At 38.4% G+C, this 19,067-nt stretch overlaps 1 pseudogene; it reads left to right on the forward strand.

Annotated features, from left to right (window-relative positions):
- Positions 1 to 212: 212 nt before the first annotated feature.
- Positions 213 to 1,125, forward strand: LOC101722328 (spindlin-1 pseudogene; annotated as a pseudogene).
- Positions 1,126 to 19,067: the final 17,942 nt, after the last annotated feature.

Consider the following 19,067-nt stretch of genomic DNA (forward strand, 5'->3'; position numbering starts at 1 on the left):
CAAATTTCTATTTTTGAGTAATTAAGGAATGCTGAGTTTCAAGAACAGATTTTTATTCCACACAAAAAATGTCCCTAGGTGGGCCATGTTGCCCTAGGAACAGACAGTGGCTGCGGCAAAGGGGTGGGGCTGGGGAAGCACCGTCAGGTTTGGCTGGGACAGTGGGAGGGTGAGTGAGCCACGGCAGACCCATGGGGCCTCAGTATGGCGGCCTTGGTGGCCAGCAGAGTGCTTCTGGTTCCATATGGTTTTGCTGAGCTTGTAAAAGAGACATTTGGATGATGGATTAACAAGAACCCTGATGTTTTGTGCAAAGTATCAAATTGGAGAATACTGAATTTTCACCCTAGTCCAGCAGCTCTACTGCTCACCTAAATACTGATGAATGAAGACCCCATTCGGAAAGTCACCTGGCCAGCGGTCCAGAGCTGATGCAGAAAACATCGGAGCAGTGTGGGGCCAACCAAGCCTGTGTGCCACCCCTGCGGAACACCATCGTAGGCTGCAGGATCCAGCATGGGTGGAGAGAGAGTGATGGCCCTGTCACCCAGTGGAAGGGGACTGTCCTGGACCAGGTGCCCATAAATCCTTCTTTGTATCTTATAAAGTACGATGGATTTGACTATTTATGGGCTAAAACTTAATAAAGATGAAAGAGTTTCTGCACTCAAAGTCCTCCCTGATAGAGTTGCAACATCTCGAATTAGCGATGCACGCTTAGCAGACACAATGATTGGTAAAGCGGTGGAGCATATGTTTGAGACAGAGGATGGCCCTAAAGATGAATGGAGGGAAATGGTCTTAGCATGGGCACCTGTCATGAACACATGGTTTTACATCACATATGAGAAAGACCCTGTTTTGTACATGTACCAGCTCCTAGATGATTACAAAGAGGGCGACCTTCCCATCGTGGCGGATTCTAATGATTCACCTCCAGCAAAAAGGGAGCCAGGAGAAGTTGTGGACAGCCTGATAAGCAAACAAGTGGAATATGCCAAAGAAGATGGCTCAAAAAGGACTGGCATGGTCATTCATCAAGTAGAAGCCAAACCATCCATCTATTTCATCATGTTTGATAGTGATTTCCATATTTATGTCTATGATTTGGTGAAAACATCCTAGATGTCATTGCAAACTTTGCCAAATTTGTGGAACTATTAAATGTATAATTTGTAGGCATAAAGACTTGATTGCTTTTTAATTTAATGAAAGTTTAAATGTCCCTGTGAACCCACAATCTCTGCCAGAAGACTGGTTTTGTTCTGAATAGTACAGATTGATGTGAACACAAGGCATTTTGTGTAAAGGTAACTTCTTCATCTTACAAGAAGTCTGTCTGTTGGGAGGGGAGTTATATGTCGCGTTCGCCTTTGACCAGCAATGACGACGCAACACCAACGCTCTTCTTCTAGCAGTTTATTCAGGAAAACTTAACATTCTTTTTCTTCTACCCCTGGGGAGCACCCGTCCCTAGAATAAGTACCCCTGAACCAACCAATCACGGATAGTCATGTGGTGAATGCGGATAGGTACACGTAAGAGGGGGCAGAGCATCAGACACATCACAGCCAAATAAGGAGTTGTTTATCATAAAGAGCTCTCGCCGTCGGGATGGCGGAAGGCGGAAACCAGCGCCATCTTTAAGGCGCGGCACACGCAGCTCTCCACAGTTCCCCCTTATTGTTTAGAAGCAAAACAGGCTGAGAGTAGAGGTCTGATCTCTGGCAACCATAAAGGACATTGTATAGACTCTACATCAGGTTTCTCAACCCGACTTGAGTCCAACCCGTCCAGTACCCTTTTTCCAGAGGCGGGAGTTGTTAAAGGATTTATTGGGAGAGGACGGTACTAACCCGCATGCAATCAGACATGCTCCCCATGAGACCACTAACAGCAGACAGCGATTCTCATGTGCAGTGCTGTGCCGTGCAGCCTGAACGCGATGCCTCAATTTTATGGCTGCAAGCCATGTTTGGGGGGACTGCCCAGCCTCAATGGCTGTGAGCGCTTGAATAATCATAGCCCTGTCTCGGTTTTGTGTAATCCTCATCCGGCACAAGCACCACAGGCCCACCAGAGAGGTCAATATCAGAAGGCAAACTACCGCCCCAATACCCGCCCATTCCTTAAGATGATTCAGGGCGGAAGAAATCCAAGATGTCCATCCTGTAGCCAGGGAGAGATCAATTCTGGTTGAATTTACGTGGACGATGGCCACTCTTAGCCGTTCCATCATGGTGTCAAACTCTCCGGTCCAGTTCCCTAAAAGATACTCAGACAAAACTTTTGATAAATTAGCGGCATAAGTAAAGTTATGATACTGTACAGAAGTAATGCAGAGACCCTGCATTTTCCACTCACATCCTAATTGAGCTAGCTGCCATAATACATCAACTTGTTCTTGGGTCAAATCAATTCTTTGATTCAATACTAATAGCCCTCCTTTCAATTGGCCAATAATTCCCTTTTGGATATCCAAAGCTTGAGCCACATTAGCTGAAAGATTATTTAAGGTTTGGGCTGTCTGAACAGCTTGGCTCATGGCAAGCGCTGCAGTGGTAGCTCCCACAGCAGCCAATGAGACCGCAGCAACAATGGCGGCTGTGATCCCAAAATCTCTTTTCCGTCTAAACAGTGTCATAGAAGAAGGAGCATCCACGGGCACTGGAACCCAGCGTTATCTTGGAACACGGGACAGGCCAGAGTCAGCTCTGTGCGGACTTGATGCCATACATCCGGGCAAAGTGACCGGTTACGGCTCCCTTGGCCCATACCCATTTCCTCCTGATGATAGGGAGGAGGAGCAGATGGAACCAGGTCTCCCTTCTCCTTCTCCGGAGGCTTCCTCTTTTTCTTTTCCTTAATCGATGTCTTATCTAATTTCTCTAAAAGAGCGTGAATCTCCTTCTCCAAATTTTCCGCCTCAGATTCACTATTAGAGCTAGAGCCTTCAGTCTCAGATGAATTGTCTGACTTTGCCGATCTCTCCTCTTTCAGTTGTTCTAACACTGCTTGCCCTTCCTCTACCGCATGAGAGCACCTATGATCCCCCAAGCAGCTCCTAACAAGTTTCCACACGGGTATAACTCCTGGTTTTAATGTTCCCCGTTCCTTTGCCATGTCTAGGTCTCGCCCTAGTTTGTCCCAGCAGGGGACTGTAAGATTACCCGATACTGCAAACCAAGGGGCGGCAGTATCACACTCATTTAGAAACCTCTGTAGAATGGATTTTTTCAATCTTAAATTCTTTGATAAGAGCAGCTCCTGTAGAGCCAAAAAAATTGGGTGCGAATGAGAAGCGCCCATGTCTTGTTTTCGGTTCATTGTCCCACGAACTTTACTTTCGGTTCGCGAATCCGCGAACTTGTCTTCGCTCCCTTCTGCCTACAGACAAGAGCAACTAGCCGCAATGACCACGGACCTTATTGTCCCAACTTACCTCGGGAACTTACCAGCGCGCTGCCCTGACTGCTAGAAGTTCTGAGCTGAGGGTTCCCCGTACGGGCCACCACTTGTCGCGTTCGCCTTTGACCAGCAATGACGACGCAACACCAATGCTCTTCTTCTAGCAGTTTATTCAGGAAAACTTAACATTCTTTTTCTTCTACCCCTGGGGAGCACCCGTCCCTAGAATAAGTACCCCTGAACCAACCAATCACGGATAGTCATGTGGTGAATGCGGATAGGTACACGTAAGAGGGGGCAGAGCATCAGACACATCACAGCCAAATAAGGAGTTGTTTATCATAAAGAGCTCTCGCCGTCGGGATGGCGGAAGGCGGAAACCAGCGCCATCTTTAAGGCGCGGCACATGCAGCTCTCCACAGTTATAGGCAAGTTTGGTAAAAGTTAAGCTAGTATCATAGTCATTTAAATCTGTAATAGATCTTAATCATTTCCCCCCTTCAGTTTAACACTGTCTTATTCTGCCACAATTCAAGCATAGTTTGATATTTTTGTTACTGCCTTTTTTTGAGACATATGTATCTATATCTACCTATTTATATCTATTATCTGTGTGCCTGCATATAGATGTGCACACACACACACACACACACAGAGGCACACACGCACACACACACACCATTGGCAGTCCTTTCCTCATGGCTTGGGATAGGGTGATTCAATTTTCTCCAGTTTAACCGGCGTCATGTTTATGATATTCCTGCTCTTCATTTAAAATTAAATTGGGGCACAGGAAGCACATAGGCACATTCAGTTATTTTGAAAATCAGGAGTTCAGAGCACCTATTTTAACCTGGAGGCTTTAAACTGTAAGTCCAAATATGAATTACTTATGAACAGTTAATGACCCACATTTGATTGACTGGTGAGAAATCTGGGTAAAAGGCTGCCTTTAATTCTAAACCTTGTAAATTTTATTTACATTTTAATTTTGAATACTTTTTAGCTCAGTCCAGGTACTTTGTTCACTCAGAATGACACAGGTGTGTCTTGGATGGCACATTTGGCCCATTACTTACACAAACCAGTGGGCCAGGGATTTAGCTCAGTAGTTCTGCTGCCTGCCTTGCAAGCGTAAGGCCCTGAGTTCTATCCCCAGTACAAAAAAAAAAAAAAAAAAAAAAAGAATTGGGAGCTTATACAAACCAGTAATTGATTTTAGTTCATGGATTTAAAAGGCAACAGTACATCAATGGCTTGTGTGTATGTGGTGAGTTCCTGGAAGAACAGTGCTTTTGTATTTAAAATGTAAGTTTAAGAATGGTATTGTTGCCTTCTAATATGTTCTCTGGAACTGTTAAAATAAAATGTCCCTATTTGCTTAAATCTTTAACATGGACATATTAGGTTCTTGGGTTACTGTCTTGTCTCAATGTAAATAATATTGAAATTTAATTTTGAAAAGTCTTCCCTAATCTGTTATAGATAGAATTATGTCCTTCAAAAGATACCTCAGAATGTGATCTTATTAGGAAATAGGATCATTATAGATATAATTAGTTAAGATGAGATCAAACTGAAGGAAGGTGGGCACCTAATTCATATAACTGATATTTAAAAAGAAGGAGGAAGAAGAAGAGGAGTAGGAAGAGGAAGAAAAGGAGAAAGAGCAGAGAGGAAGAGGAAGAGGAAACAGCCATGTGAGAGGCAGGCATAAACACAGGAAGAGCTCCATGTAAAGACTGATGTCAGACAAGGAAATGCCAAAAGCCAGGAGAGGCTGGAGCACGTCAGAGGGAGGGTGAGCTTGTTGACCCATTGGTTTTGGACTTTTAGCCACTAGAACTGTGACATGATAAACTTCTGTTTTTTCTAAATCCCCTAGTTTGTGGTATTTTGAAACACAGCCCTAAGAAACTATTATACAGAGATTATTAAATGCTAAATTATACTTAAATTAGCTGAGTACAGATTCCAGATCAGTCCTAACCCCATCCCAAGGACATTATGATCCTCACCATGCTGTATCTCATGTTATAGACACAGGAGATAAAAGGGTATTTTATCCTTTTAAATACAGCATGTCCATTTAAATCTGAATTTCAGAACTCAGTTAATACTTGGGACATAGTTATACTAAAGATATGTATATGCACACATGTATATAGTTTAATCTGAATTCAAAGTTAACTATATATTTTTTTACTTGCTAAGCCTTGCACTCTCAAAAGGAGACCACCATTTGTAAAAAATGAATGGTGGTGGGGCTGGGCATTTAGCTCAGTGGTTTCACTGCCTGCTGCACAAGCTCAAGGACATGAGTTCAATCCCCGGTACCAAAAAATTAAAAAAAAAATGGTGGTTATATGATTTCTACAAAAACAAATAATGGATATAAGCTGTCTCATAAGCTTGGGGTAAAATATCTGTGTATTCACTGACGTTTACATGGGATGGCCAAGGGAGGAGCAAACATCTTTATTTCTTCTGAAGATTTACCCTGACAGTTGATGCTTAACAGGAGTTGGTCAAGTAAAATGGAAACAATGAATTCTAACTCTGTCAGATCTAGTGATGTCTGTAGGAAAAAGTACAAGTCTGCTGAGAGATCAGAGAAATGAAAAGACTGATTTCCAGAAAATTGTTGTAACATAGTGGCTAAATTCTTGTAGAAATGGGAGGTGAAGGACAGCAAATCCTCCCATTGCCACTACATGTCATTGTGACACTATTTGCCAGTCCCGTAGAGATGCTACCATAAAGTATCAAAGATTATAACTGAGTGTGGTAGAAGAAGTAGGCAAGAAAAATATTTTAGTTTATATTTACTACTGGAAGGAGCTCATGAAAATTTTGGAAATATAATGTAGAACACAAAAAATTATTTTAAGAGTACCAAAATAACAGAGCAAAATTTTCTGGCATTAATAGAAGAGCAGATAAATATACCTACTCTCATTTGATATTTGTAATAGAAAGAAAGATGATAGAAAGGCTCAGATTTAGATAAATTCATAAACTGAAAAAATTTAAAAGCATGCAAAAGTCTGGCAAACAGTAAGCCTAGAAACCCCAAGATAAATTAGCCTTTGGATAATTAATTAAAGATGTAAATTACTCCCAAAATGAGGGAGACAAGGAAAATGAAGTTCTCAGTCGGAAAAGTGCCAATAACAGGGGAGATGGAAGGCAGATATGTTTGATAATGATGTTGAAAAGCCTGAACAAGAATTTTGACTCTAGAGATAGAATTACTTTCCTAAATTGCAGGATTCAGTATCCAGGTTTTAATTAATTGTCAAGATTAAATCCAAATTTTGGTTAGAATGATCCCAAACAATAATGATAAGAAAAACTTCATTAATGCAGGAATAAATCCAAGCAAAGTTAGTTATGCTGCAAAAAGTTTATTTAATACATGGTAGCTCCTATTTCAATGGAAGAGATATTCTTGTTTTTCTTAAACTCACAGTCTAAACTACCTTTTCTAGTGAGGACCTACAAAACTGAAGCTGATGAATAAATTATTTGAATCAATAAAAGGACATGCTAGGGATGGCATAAAGTATCCTAGGAGAGTGTTACTGTCAAAAACACCTTCAGATTTTGTGGTGTGTTGCAGACAAAAAATTCTCACCAAAAGACACATTTGGACTGTTGTATGCTCAAAGTACAAGGAGAATGTCAAGATCAGTACCTCTGCTAATACTTCACACATCCCAGACTATGCCATCAGTGACAAGAAAACCCGCATAGGCTGGGGATTTATCTCAGTGGTTCCGCTGCCTGCCTCGCAAGTGCAAGAGCCCAAGTTCCATCCCTGGTACAAAAAAACCAAAAAACAAAAACAATAATAACAAAAAAGAAAGTCCACATGGATTTGCATCAGGCAATGCTAAAGGAGGAGAAAAAGAAGTGGAAATACCTAAGAAAAAGACATGCATGTACAAAGAAAAGAAGAAACATCAAGTTGCTAGGATGTGATGGAGAAAGGATATGATGCAGAAAGCAAAGAAGCTTCCAGCATGATAGGTGAAAACTGGTGACCACACAAAGAGGGGAAAAAAGAAAGCAATGCTTCTTCATACTCCTCGCAGGAGTGACACAAACCTAAGGGTATCCTGGAGGCATACGTAAACGTGCTTTCTGCTTCTCTCTAGCCGAAGATAGACACAGTCTCCTTCCCTTGTCTTAGTGTTCACATTTATTAAAGCTACAGACATAAATTTTCAAGGTCCTGAAGAATGAAAATGGTATGAAAAATGAAGAACCATTGGTATGAAAGAATGAACACCTTGCAAAGTCATTTTAAGAGGAAAATTTTATCACATGACTGTACATTTTAATACATATTTAGATCGTCCGCTACCATAGATGACATTTATCAGAGACTTGAAAATGAACCATTGTACCTTTTAATCCGCCGTTGGGCTACGACGCCCAGCTGACTGCTGTGGAGGGCACAAAAGTGAAAATAATAATGTGGAGCCTGCCCGCCTGCAAGCTGCGAGAGCCAGACACTCTAAAGGGGCAATGGAGCTTCATCAGAAACACAAAACAAAAATCATACTGTAACTTAAGATTAAAACAAAAAAAATGATGAAGTACCATTCTGTAGAAGTAAATTCTTAACCAGAGTTCTAAGAAAAAGCCCAGGTACCACCGGAGGATGTGTGCATTGGCAGTGACTCTTCCTGCCTGCTCTGAGGATGTTCCGGTCTGTGGCATGGGGTTAGGACACCCCAGTTGGAAGAAAGAGCCTGAGCAAAGTATTGCCTCAGCACAAACAGGGAAACAAATAATTTGGAGTGGGAAATAAATACTTTTAGTGGGATCTGAAGTTAAATAATATGTGGACACTGATATTCATATACTCAATACATCTCACACTTTTCCCTGGCAGTTAACCTAATGGTGAAGAAGACTAAATGCATTCCTTCTAGGGACATGGGCAAAGGCCCAGAGGATAGTATGTCAAACATAAAGTATTTTCAGTGTCTCATGTTTTCATCTCAAAAGCTAAAATGAGTTTTTCACTATATTGAATATTATATCCATGTTAAATTGAAATAGAAATGAGATCATTAGTTGTCAGGGAAATGCAAATGAAAACCATAATGAGATATCACTTTACACCCATTAGGATGGCAATGAACAAAAAGATACACAGCAAATATTGAAGAGGATACGAGGAAATAGGAATCTTCAAACATTACTGGTGAAAACAGTTTGGAAAGTAATCTAGCACTTTCTTAAGAAGTTTAAATATAATTTTCATTGACCCGGATAAATGGTCTTAGATATCTAGCTAACCAAGAGAAATGAAAATATATGTCCATAAGAATCTGAATACAAATGCTCATAATAGTATCATTCTTAATATCCAAAGCAGAAACAAGTCAAATATCCATAGACTGACTTATGATTAAATAAATGTTGTACATCCATACAGAAGAATATTGTTTGCCCATAAAAAAGAAGTACCATTAGATGCCACATCATGTAAGAATCTTGAAAATGTAAAAAGCCAGTAACAAAGTACCATATACTGTACAATTTTATGTGAAATGTCCAGAATAGCTAAATCTACACACAAAGAAGAGATTAGTGGTTGCCTACAGCTGGGAGGAACAGAGGGATACAAAGGTGATGGACAAAGGGTACCAGGTATCTTTGGAGGGTGATGAATTGTGCTAAAATTGAGATTGGTGGTGGTTGCATAGATGTGAACATGTTAAAAATCATTGACTTATACACTTTAAAGACATGGGTTTTATGATATGATAGTCATATCTCAATAAAGCTGCTACAAAAATAAAATTTTTAAATGTTTGCTTTTATTTTCAATTTTAAAAACATAAATATTGAATTCAATAAAGGTAACTGATATAGAATTTTATAAAGAAAAATGCACAATTATGTCATACCTCCTTCCCTAAAAATATACTTTCTTTTTGTATGCTTACCCAATAATATATGTATTCATACGTGTTTATATATATATATATGTATTAATGTTGTCTCTCTTTTAAAGAAAATTAAAGACTAGCAATATTTTCTGCAAAAATAGTATTTTTAGTGTCCTGCCTATATATTTATAAGCCTTCCCCATCTTTTCAGTAAAACTGATACTTTGCATACCGCTAACACACAGCACTATGCTGTCCCAATGGGAGAAGCACATTACATGGTTCAGGTTTTGCTCTTCCTCGCAGGTTATGGCTGTAATCTCATAGCACTCTGTATATGAATGGGTGGGATGTTAGAGAAGGGAGCAGAGCAAGTCAGGTGGCAGCCAGTCAGCCGGACTCCCCAACCCAGCTGGTTCCCAGCACAGCTCCAAGGCCACAGCACAGCCATGGCGGAGGTTGCTGCTGTTTCCTACCCTGGAGTAGCTGCAAGGCAAACCGATTCTGGACACCCTTCCCTCTTCTCTTTTGACTGTGAATCCAGGCTGTCTTCCATACAGAGCTGTCATTTACCCAGAGCCAAAGCAACTATGCTCATGAGGCTTCCATAATTGTTATGTAAGCTTGAAGTTCTTATCTCCCTCTCTCTACTTCTGCAGCACCTCCAGCACTGGGTGGGAGAGGGGGAAAGTCCACGTACATGGGCAGGCTTGTCAGCAATCAAAGCCTCTTCCATGAAGGCCTATTCCTGTCTGATATGAGTTGTTTTGAGGGTTCACAACACATATGAAGAGGCAAGCAGGGGATGTCAGGAAAAATTATATTTGTAACCTCAAGATCACAGCACTAATTAATGTCAGAATTGGAATTGTATGATGCACATATCCTCTGTCCATACTTAATACATTTTCCACTCTAATGCTGAACTTCTACTATGAATTAAACAGTAGTCCAAAATAATTATTGAAAAGGATACCTTGAACATGCTTCAGTATAACAATTTTATTAGAGGAAATGAGTAAGGAGGCATTACTGTGACATCCTCAACCATTTTTAATAGTTCATGGTTTGTCTTAGTGTCTCTGTCTTGTGAGCAGAGTCTATATTTAATAAAATAAAGTGCTCAGTCTACAATGTACTTCATTTTTTTATTTCATATAACTTCATTTTTTGCAGATATGATAAACTGTCTTCAGGTTTTAGATAAGAGTGCAACTATAACTTTTTAAAAACCTAAGTTTTCACTGAGTCTAGACCATAAAAATACATCAGAAGAATGGAGATCCTGGCCATTTAATCACCCAGATTATCAGCACTTCTATAAAAAGCTTTTAAATGGCAAGAAGATAAAATGTTAAGTGTGGATAGTAATTACTTGCCTTTATCTCTTGTGCCAGGTTTCCAACCCTACCATATGGGTGTTTGTGCAAGATTAAATAGCTATTCAAGTGTGTAATGAGGTATAGCTACTAAACTGAACCAAAAGATATAGCATAGAATAAGTCAGAGTAGATCAATCCTGCAGAAATCAAATATGAAAAGTTGATTGATAGACTCCATGATTCCACACATACACATATTTTGAGGGCCATTTAACAAGATAAATAAAACTCTATTTTTATAGGTAACAAAATACTATGGAGAAAAGTATGAAAGAAATTTGGGGAAAAAATAAGGTGTCATCTCAAAATATCCACTAGAAGTAGGATTGATCAATATTTGATTTGTTCTGGACATTCCAGTTTAAGCACTAATCATTAATATCAATTCCATTTTACTCTAAAAAACATCCCAATTCAATTGATAACTTATAGGGTCACCTTATCTGGAGTGATTTTTTTTAATAGTTGCTGCAAAAGTTATCATACCAAAAGGCAGGCATAAAATTTGCTTCCACTATAGGTCATTGAAGTCAACATCCAGAAAAGATACTTGAGCAGAAGAAAGAGGATTATCTGACTGCTTATTTTACTCTTACACTGTGATATGCTCAGGTTTAGAAAATCTGAGCCATCTTCTGTGGCTGTGATAGTAAATGCTTTCATGTTAGAAGGAGAGACAGAGACAGAGAACCCACAGTTTTGGTCCTTCAAAACGAGATCTGTTCCCACTTCACTCAGGCCCCCAGATGATGTGGAATCACAAATACACTGAGACTAGTTTTAAACTGGAATAAAATCAACATTTTTGGAGCAAAATGTGAATTTTGAGGAAAAATAGAAAAGGTGAATATATTAACTTGTCCAAAGTATATTGTTAAATGGTGATAATACACAGCAAAGCATAAAGTAAGATTCAATTTTTTGAAAACATGTTCAATATTTTGATGTCTTTAAAAAGTCTGAGAGATTATATACCAGTTAATAATGGTGTTACAAATTGCATAATTGCTCTTTTTATATTAAATGTGATTATATGCTTAATGCTCCTTCTGTGCATGTGTGTGTGTCTCCTGTTCAGTCACAATAGGGATTTTTTCTTCAATCACAATCTTGAAATGAGAAAATACACAGAGCCCTGCAGAATTTAGCTGCCTAGCAGCCTTCAGATAATTCAAGTAAGAAATCCCTGAAGAACAGACATTTTCTGCTGCGGCAAAGGTGATGGACTAATTCAGTGGTCATAGAATCAAAAAGGTTTTCTTTCTTTTTTATTTCTATAATAAAAGACTTTCTTATAACAAGTACTTTGTTCAGAAAATAATGAAGCTCTGAACAACAACAATATACAAGCTTTTCATTTATCTTCTCAATCTTTCTTAATCTTCAGCCCTAAAGAAAGTACTAATAAAACCAAATCATCAAAAATAAAATGAAGAAAATGATCTCCTGAGGTTTCTTTACCTCTGATTTACTATCTTTATTGTTAAAAAATAGATATATACTATCAGATATGTGTTTTAGATAGCAGCTGATATGTGTTTTGGTCTATATTATAATCTCAAGTTCTTTTTATAAATCACAACAAATGAAAATGAGTTTTAAACCAAATCAGCAAATTTTAGTCCATCTTAATTCATGATGGACTAAAGAAACACAACTGAGTCATATAAATCACTACATAATTAAATCTGCTTCAAATCAATTGAAAAGATAAACTAGTGATGACAACTGAGCTAACCAGTTCTTCTAAAGTAGAGTTCACAGAAATATAGACATGGTTTCATTTTTATGATCTTGGGATATCTTGACTTTGTAGAGATTATGAAATATGTGCTCTCTTCTCTCCTTAATCTCTCCTCAGATCACCTTGTCCAACCCCATCATTTTAAATATCTTCTGTGTGCTGCTATTATGATAAAATATTTAATCTAGCTCTGAAACACTCAAGAATCTAGACTTCTTCAAATCCAACTATTTTCCTAAAATAGCACATATCATTATGAATAAGACATATCCAGAAAAAATATTTTTTATATTTTCCAGCAGTTTCCACTTTAGGGAATGCCATTGTCATCTACCTTTTTGCTGAGTAATCTCAAGAGTTGTGACCTCAAGTGAAATATCTAGGGCCGGGGATTTAGCTCAGTGGTTCCAGCAGCTGCCTCACAAGTGCAAGGTCCCAAGTTCGATCCCTGGTCCCCCCAAAAAATAAACAAAGTGAAATATACAAAATCTAATATGTAATTGTTTTAAGCAGACATAAAAAATTTTGGTCCATATCTGAAAAAGTGTGTCAAGTTCAAAAATAATTTTTTGGAAGTATTGGGGATTGAACCCAGGGCCATTACACTGAACTACATTGAAGCCCTTTGTTAAAACTTTTTGTTTTGAAATAGAGTCTTGCTGTGTCACTAAGTTCCCCAGGCTGGGCTTCTTCCTCTCAAACTACCATAGTACCTGAATTACAGTCAAGAACCACCATGCCCAGTTTAAAATCATTAAATTCAATGCACAAGATATTTATATGTTTAGCATCTCATTAGCTTCAATTTCCCATAACCTGTGTTCTCGACAATCTCTTTTCCCTAGGATGACCTCTCTTTAGTAATATATCTTACCACATGAGGAAGATTAGGAGTAGATAAGAATATTTAGGAGAAATCAAAGCCAAGGTTTAATAATTTGCATTAAAAAGAATCCCCAAACATTCAGGATTTTATGTATCCTCAGTGCCTAAGGTTGTTAAACCAATTAGAATGATGTTCTTTAACTCTATCATGTGTAAGTGTGTAATTGATTTGTACGTATGGTTTTCAAAGTTTTATATATTCAAGTATCTATTTGATATTTCTACGAAGGTATCTAAAAATCTATTTCAAAAACAAAGTGTTCAAGACTTAGTTTCTCATTTTCCCCCTAAACCGTCAGCTTTCTCCATTTCAGTTCATGACAAGTTCCTTAAAGGTATGGGTTTGCCTTCCGTCAGACCAAACTGTGGCTAACTAGTAATTTCTAGGATGAAATATTATTGTCTGCCTCTTACATCAACTACCTTCTCCAAAATATATTCACAAAATAAACTCATATTTTGGTAGTATATTTCACCTTGACAGATTATATGTTCAAACATAATTGCATATTCTATAGTAAGTTTAGGAGTCATGTTAAGGTAGTATATTCCACTTGTTATATCCTCTGTCGTCAGTGTAATCTTTCAAAAGTAACCACTGACCTTGTCACACACTTTTGCCAGTTTAAAACCTCCTTCAGCTCCTCTGAGTTTGAAGATGAAGCCAATATACCTTCATGCTAGCAAAGTCCTTCATAAGCACATTTCTGCCTTTTGTCTGGACTCCACTTTTGACACAATCCTCTCATTAGAAATGTAAACTCTACATAAATTTGCTATTATTTGTCTTGCCTTGAAGTTTTTTTAGCTTCTTAATAGTAAATTTAATTCACTCAGTAAACATTTACTAAGAAATTCTGTGCCAAATACCCTTCACCCAAGAATAGTGGAAGACAGAGAACAAATAAATCTCTAGATGAATGAATTTGGAACAGAAACCATTGCTGAGATCAAGGTTAGAGGAAAAGGTCAACTCCTATCTCAGAAAGAGGAGGCAAGTAGTACAGATTTCCAAAAGGAAGTGTTGTAAGAATTTTGACAGCTACAGGATGGGAGTTAATGTTACCAGCAGAGGGAAGAAAGTACTATATGCAGTCATGAGAATGAGTTTCTGTGTCATGAAGACTTTCAGGTTAGAACTGAAATGTTTAGTCCCTGTCACACCAAGAAACTCAGAGCACGACCCTTTTACTTCCCTGTCCTTCTGAGATATGACATAGTGTCTAAACAGTAAGGAACACCTGGCTAAAATTTTTTCCAACTCTGTGGGTTGTCTCCCCCCATACCCACATACCAGGGATTGAACTCAGGACCCTGTGCTTGCCAGGCAGGCAAGGCATCACTGAGCTAAATCTTCGCTCTGTTGGTGGTTTCTTCTGCTGTGCAGAAGCTTTTTAATAAGACGAGATCCCAATTGTTGATTCTCTGTAGTATTTCCCATGAAATCAGGATTTTCCTCATGAAGTCTTTGCTTACACTTATGTCTTCAAGAGTTCTACCTATTCTATCTTCTAGCAGATTAACTGCTTCTATTCTAATATTTAAACCTTTATCCACTTGGATTTTAGTTTAGTGGATGGTGCAAGATATGGGTCTAGTTTTAGTCTTTAGCATGTGGAAAGCCAGTTTTTCCAGCACCGTTTATTTTTTTTCCTTAAATTTTTTTATTGGTACATTTTAGGTATACAATACATTTACATTTATCATTGGGAACTTGTACCTTTACATGATGTATCTTGGTTCTTATTTTTTCCCTATTCACAAAGAGTTTGTTTCCATTTTTTCCATTTCTCATAATTTTTCCTTTCCCTTCTTTCCTTTCTTCTACCCCTCCCACTTCCCCTACCTCTTTGGACCTTTTCTTCCTATTTTGCATTATCGATTATTCATTTTAATCATTGGTACATTTTAGGTATACAATATAATGACATTCATCATTGGAAATTTGAACCTTTACATAATCTCTCTTGGTTCTTATTTATCCCACTTCCCCTGCCCTTCCTTCAACCCCTCCATCCCTCTCAATTTACAAAGACTTTGTTTCCATTCTTTAATTTTCTCATGTTAATTCCATTCCCTTCTTTCCTTTCCCCTGCCCCTCCTACTTCCCCTTCTCCTTTGCCCCTTTTCTTCCTATTTCACATTATCTATTATGCCTTTTAGTCCTTATTTACACTTTCAGTTTCCCAAACTAGATAAACTTTTTGGTATTCACATATGTGTGTCCTATTTATTTCACTTAAGAGTATCGCCTCAATGTGCATCCATTTAGCTATAAATGTCTCTAATTTCTCATTTTTATGGCTGAGTAATACTCCATTTTATATTTTAAAAAACCCATATTTTCTTTATCCAGTCTCCAGTTGATGGGCATTTGGGCTGCTTCCAAGTTTTAGCTATTACAAATTGTGCTGCTATGAACATGGATGTGCATTTACCACTGTGGTATGATTCTTTTAATTCTTTGGGGAAGATACCCAGCAGGGGAATAGCTGGGTCAGACTGGACTTCCAGTCCTAGTTCTTCAAGGTATCTCCACACTGATTTCCACAGTGGTTGCACCAGTCTACACTCCCACCAGAAATGGAGCAGGGTTCCTCTTTCCCCACAGCCCTGCCAGCTTTTGTTTTTGATCGATTTCATGATAGCAGCCATTCTTTCTGGAGTGAAGTGGAATCTCAGCGTTGTTTTCATTTGCATCTCTCGAATGACCAGTGATGTTGAACATTTTTTCATGTATTTATTTGCTATTTCTACTTCTTTATCTGAGAAATATCTGTTCATTTCAGATGCCCATTTTTGGATTGGGTCTTTAAATTTGCGAGGTCTGATCTTTGTAAGTTCTTTATAGATTTGAGATAGTAGACCTTTGTCTGAGGAAGAGCAGGTGAAGAATTTTTCTCACATTGTGGGTTGTCTCTTCACACTGCTGATGGTTTCTCTTGCACCGATTAATAAAGAGGCTATCGTTTTTCCAGTGAACATGTTTGGCCCTTTTGTCAAAGATAAGGTGGTGAGTATATTTGGGGTTGTTTCTGGTTCTTCTAATCTGTTCCACTGATCCTCAGGTCTGTTTTTTTTTTTTTTTTGCCAGTACTATGATGTTTTTATCATATTATATCTGTAGTATAATTTCAAGTCAGAGATTATGATGCTCTCTGCCCTGCCTTTGTTGCCCAGAATTGCTTTTGCTAGTCTAGATCTCTTCTGGTTCCAAATGAATTTTAGGATTTTTTCTCTAATTCTGTGAGATATACTATTGGTATTTTGATTGGAATTGCATTAAATCTTTATAACAGTTTTGGGAGTATGGCCATTTTCACTATGTTGGTTCTCCCTACCCAAGAGCAAAAGATATCTTTCCATTTTCTGATATCTCCTTCAATCTCCTTTTTTTTAGATTACTGTAATTTTCAATATAAAGATCTTTTACTTTCTTCATTACATTGATTCCTGGGTATTTCATTTTTTTCGATGCTACTGTGAAAGGTGTTGTTTCCCTAATTTCTCCCTCAGTGAGTTTGTTATTTGTGTACAGGACTGCTATTGATTGTTGTGTTCACCTTGTATCAAGCTATGCTACAGAGTTATGTTATTAAATCTAGAAGTCTTTTGGTGGAGTTTTTGGGATCTTCTATGTACAGTGTCAAGTCATCTGCAAATAATGATAATCAAATGTGGTGGATTAAGTAACAGGCAACTTGGAACTCCCAGTGGAACTGAGTCAGTGTGGCTTGGGGCGTGGAAGACCCACCTGAGACTTGTTGCCAATGGCATAAAAGGAGAACTGGAGGGGAAGATTGCTGGCTGTTGATTTTCTGGAGAAGCTTACTGCAGCTGGTTTTCCTGATATGAACTCAGCTATTCTTGTGGTCAGAGGAGCTCGGGCCCTCGTCGGTCACTGGGGATAGCTGCTGCTCGTAGGGGAGCTCTGACCTTCACCTTGAGTGTTGCTTCCTGGCTGCAGTGCAGATCCCTCAGCCTGATGGCACAGACTCTTCAGCCTAGCACATAGCTGCTCCTCCCTAGATAAGGTGTCCAACCTGGCTGTGATTTAAGAGTGATTTAAGGCTTCTTGCTCTTTTTGCTCCCTCTCATGGGGGTGTCAAGGTGCCACACTCTGTAGAGAGACAAAACCTTGTCACGCAAGCCTTCAGTTTAGGTAGCTCCCTCCTGAATCACTTCCCCAAGGCGCACAGTTAAGATCACATGCAATCATGGTTGCCTTTAAGTTTTTAAATATGCTTCTCCCTTTGCCTAAATTACTTTATACAAATACCCATTCAGCTATCTGATCATATCCTAAGCTTTAACTTTCCTTCTTTCCCAGAGATAGCTTTAATTCAAGAACTGAACAAGGTGTTCTCTGGGCTCTCATAACTTCTTGTGCACTATTCTGTCCAACTAATTATCTAAAAGAGTGCTGGGACCTGGAAGGTTTGAAGTAAACAATTGCTGAACATATAAATAAATTTCCCAAAAAAAGAAAACAGTGAATCTGAGTCTGCAAATTCTCTCTCACCAATGCTTTTTGCCGCACTATTCAGGTGCCCTAAAATGCCATTGTGTGACAATGATATAAAGACCCCTCCTTGCCCATAACAATAATTCTCAAAATAGCACATGCACTTGTTATGCCACTAGATGGTTTTATTATTGCTTTTGAAGGTGCTTCAGCAAATAAGTATTTTGCTCTTGTAGGACTGCTGACATCTCATAGAAATTTTTGACAAATGTGCAACACAGAGATGATTTTGCTTCTATTTTACAGATCTCCTGATCCTTTATATACTACATTTTATTTCTTTATGAGCTTACTTTGCTTCATCTTTAGTCCTCAAATTAAATGACCAAGAAAATGTAACAGCATGAGCACAGAATATGACCTCTCCTCAGAAGAATTCCATTTCCACACACAATATTTACAAGGCTTGCTGAGAGATGAAACTGCTCTTCAACTCCTTCCCCTTAGTTATCAACTGACAAAGCAATTCCTGATGCTCTATTATTTTTTTCCTGAATGGCTTTTTCTTTAATTTCTATTCATGCTTTCTGATCTAATTAGTATAATTAGCCTTGGACACACAATAAGCAAAGCAAGAAACAAGAAAAGCTCACAAAATTCCATTTCAATAGCCTGCCCCTCTTTCATAGACTTTATGGATCTAAGTTTTCAGCTGTCTTCAGAGCTCATAACCTTTAATCTTAACATCAATCTCAGTGTTCTATTCAATTACAACTGCTGTCTGTTGAGAAGTAGCAAAGGTTTCAGAGAGTTTGTGGGAACATGGAAGTTACCCCATTCATTTTCATTAGTAAACGCAGAGACACAAATTTCACTAAAATTGCCAAGAGTGCTCCTGCCGTGTCTGAATGATTTATTATTAGACATCATATTTCTTTTCAAAATATGGTTAAAAGAACTCTAGAAAATCATGTGGTTGTTTCACCTGAAATATTATGTAATTTTACCACCTGTGCACTAAAGTTGCTGACTAGAATATTGATAGACTATCGCAAAAACTTTGGCATGGCAAGAGGGACAGGAAACAAATGGCCAGACCCAAGACCAGCACAGCGTGTAAGACTGTTCATTCCTGTGAAGGTGACTACAGAGGATAAAGTGAGTGTTTTTAAATGACAACTTGTCATACCAAAAAAAAAAGGGAAAAACAAAAGAGAAAAAAATGTTCCTTAAAACTAAATTGTAAAATTTTTAAGCAATATACTAGCATCAAA

This window comes from Heterocephalus glaber, unplaced genomic scaffold, assembly GCF_053883595.1.
Source record: "Heterocephalus glaber isolate CG9 unplaced genomic scaffold, H.glaber_assembly_v1.0 deba00001461, whole genome shotgun sequence".
Taxonomy (NCBI): Eukaryota; Metazoa; Chordata; class Mammalia; order Rodentia; family Bathyergidae; genus Heterocephalus; species Heterocephalus glaber.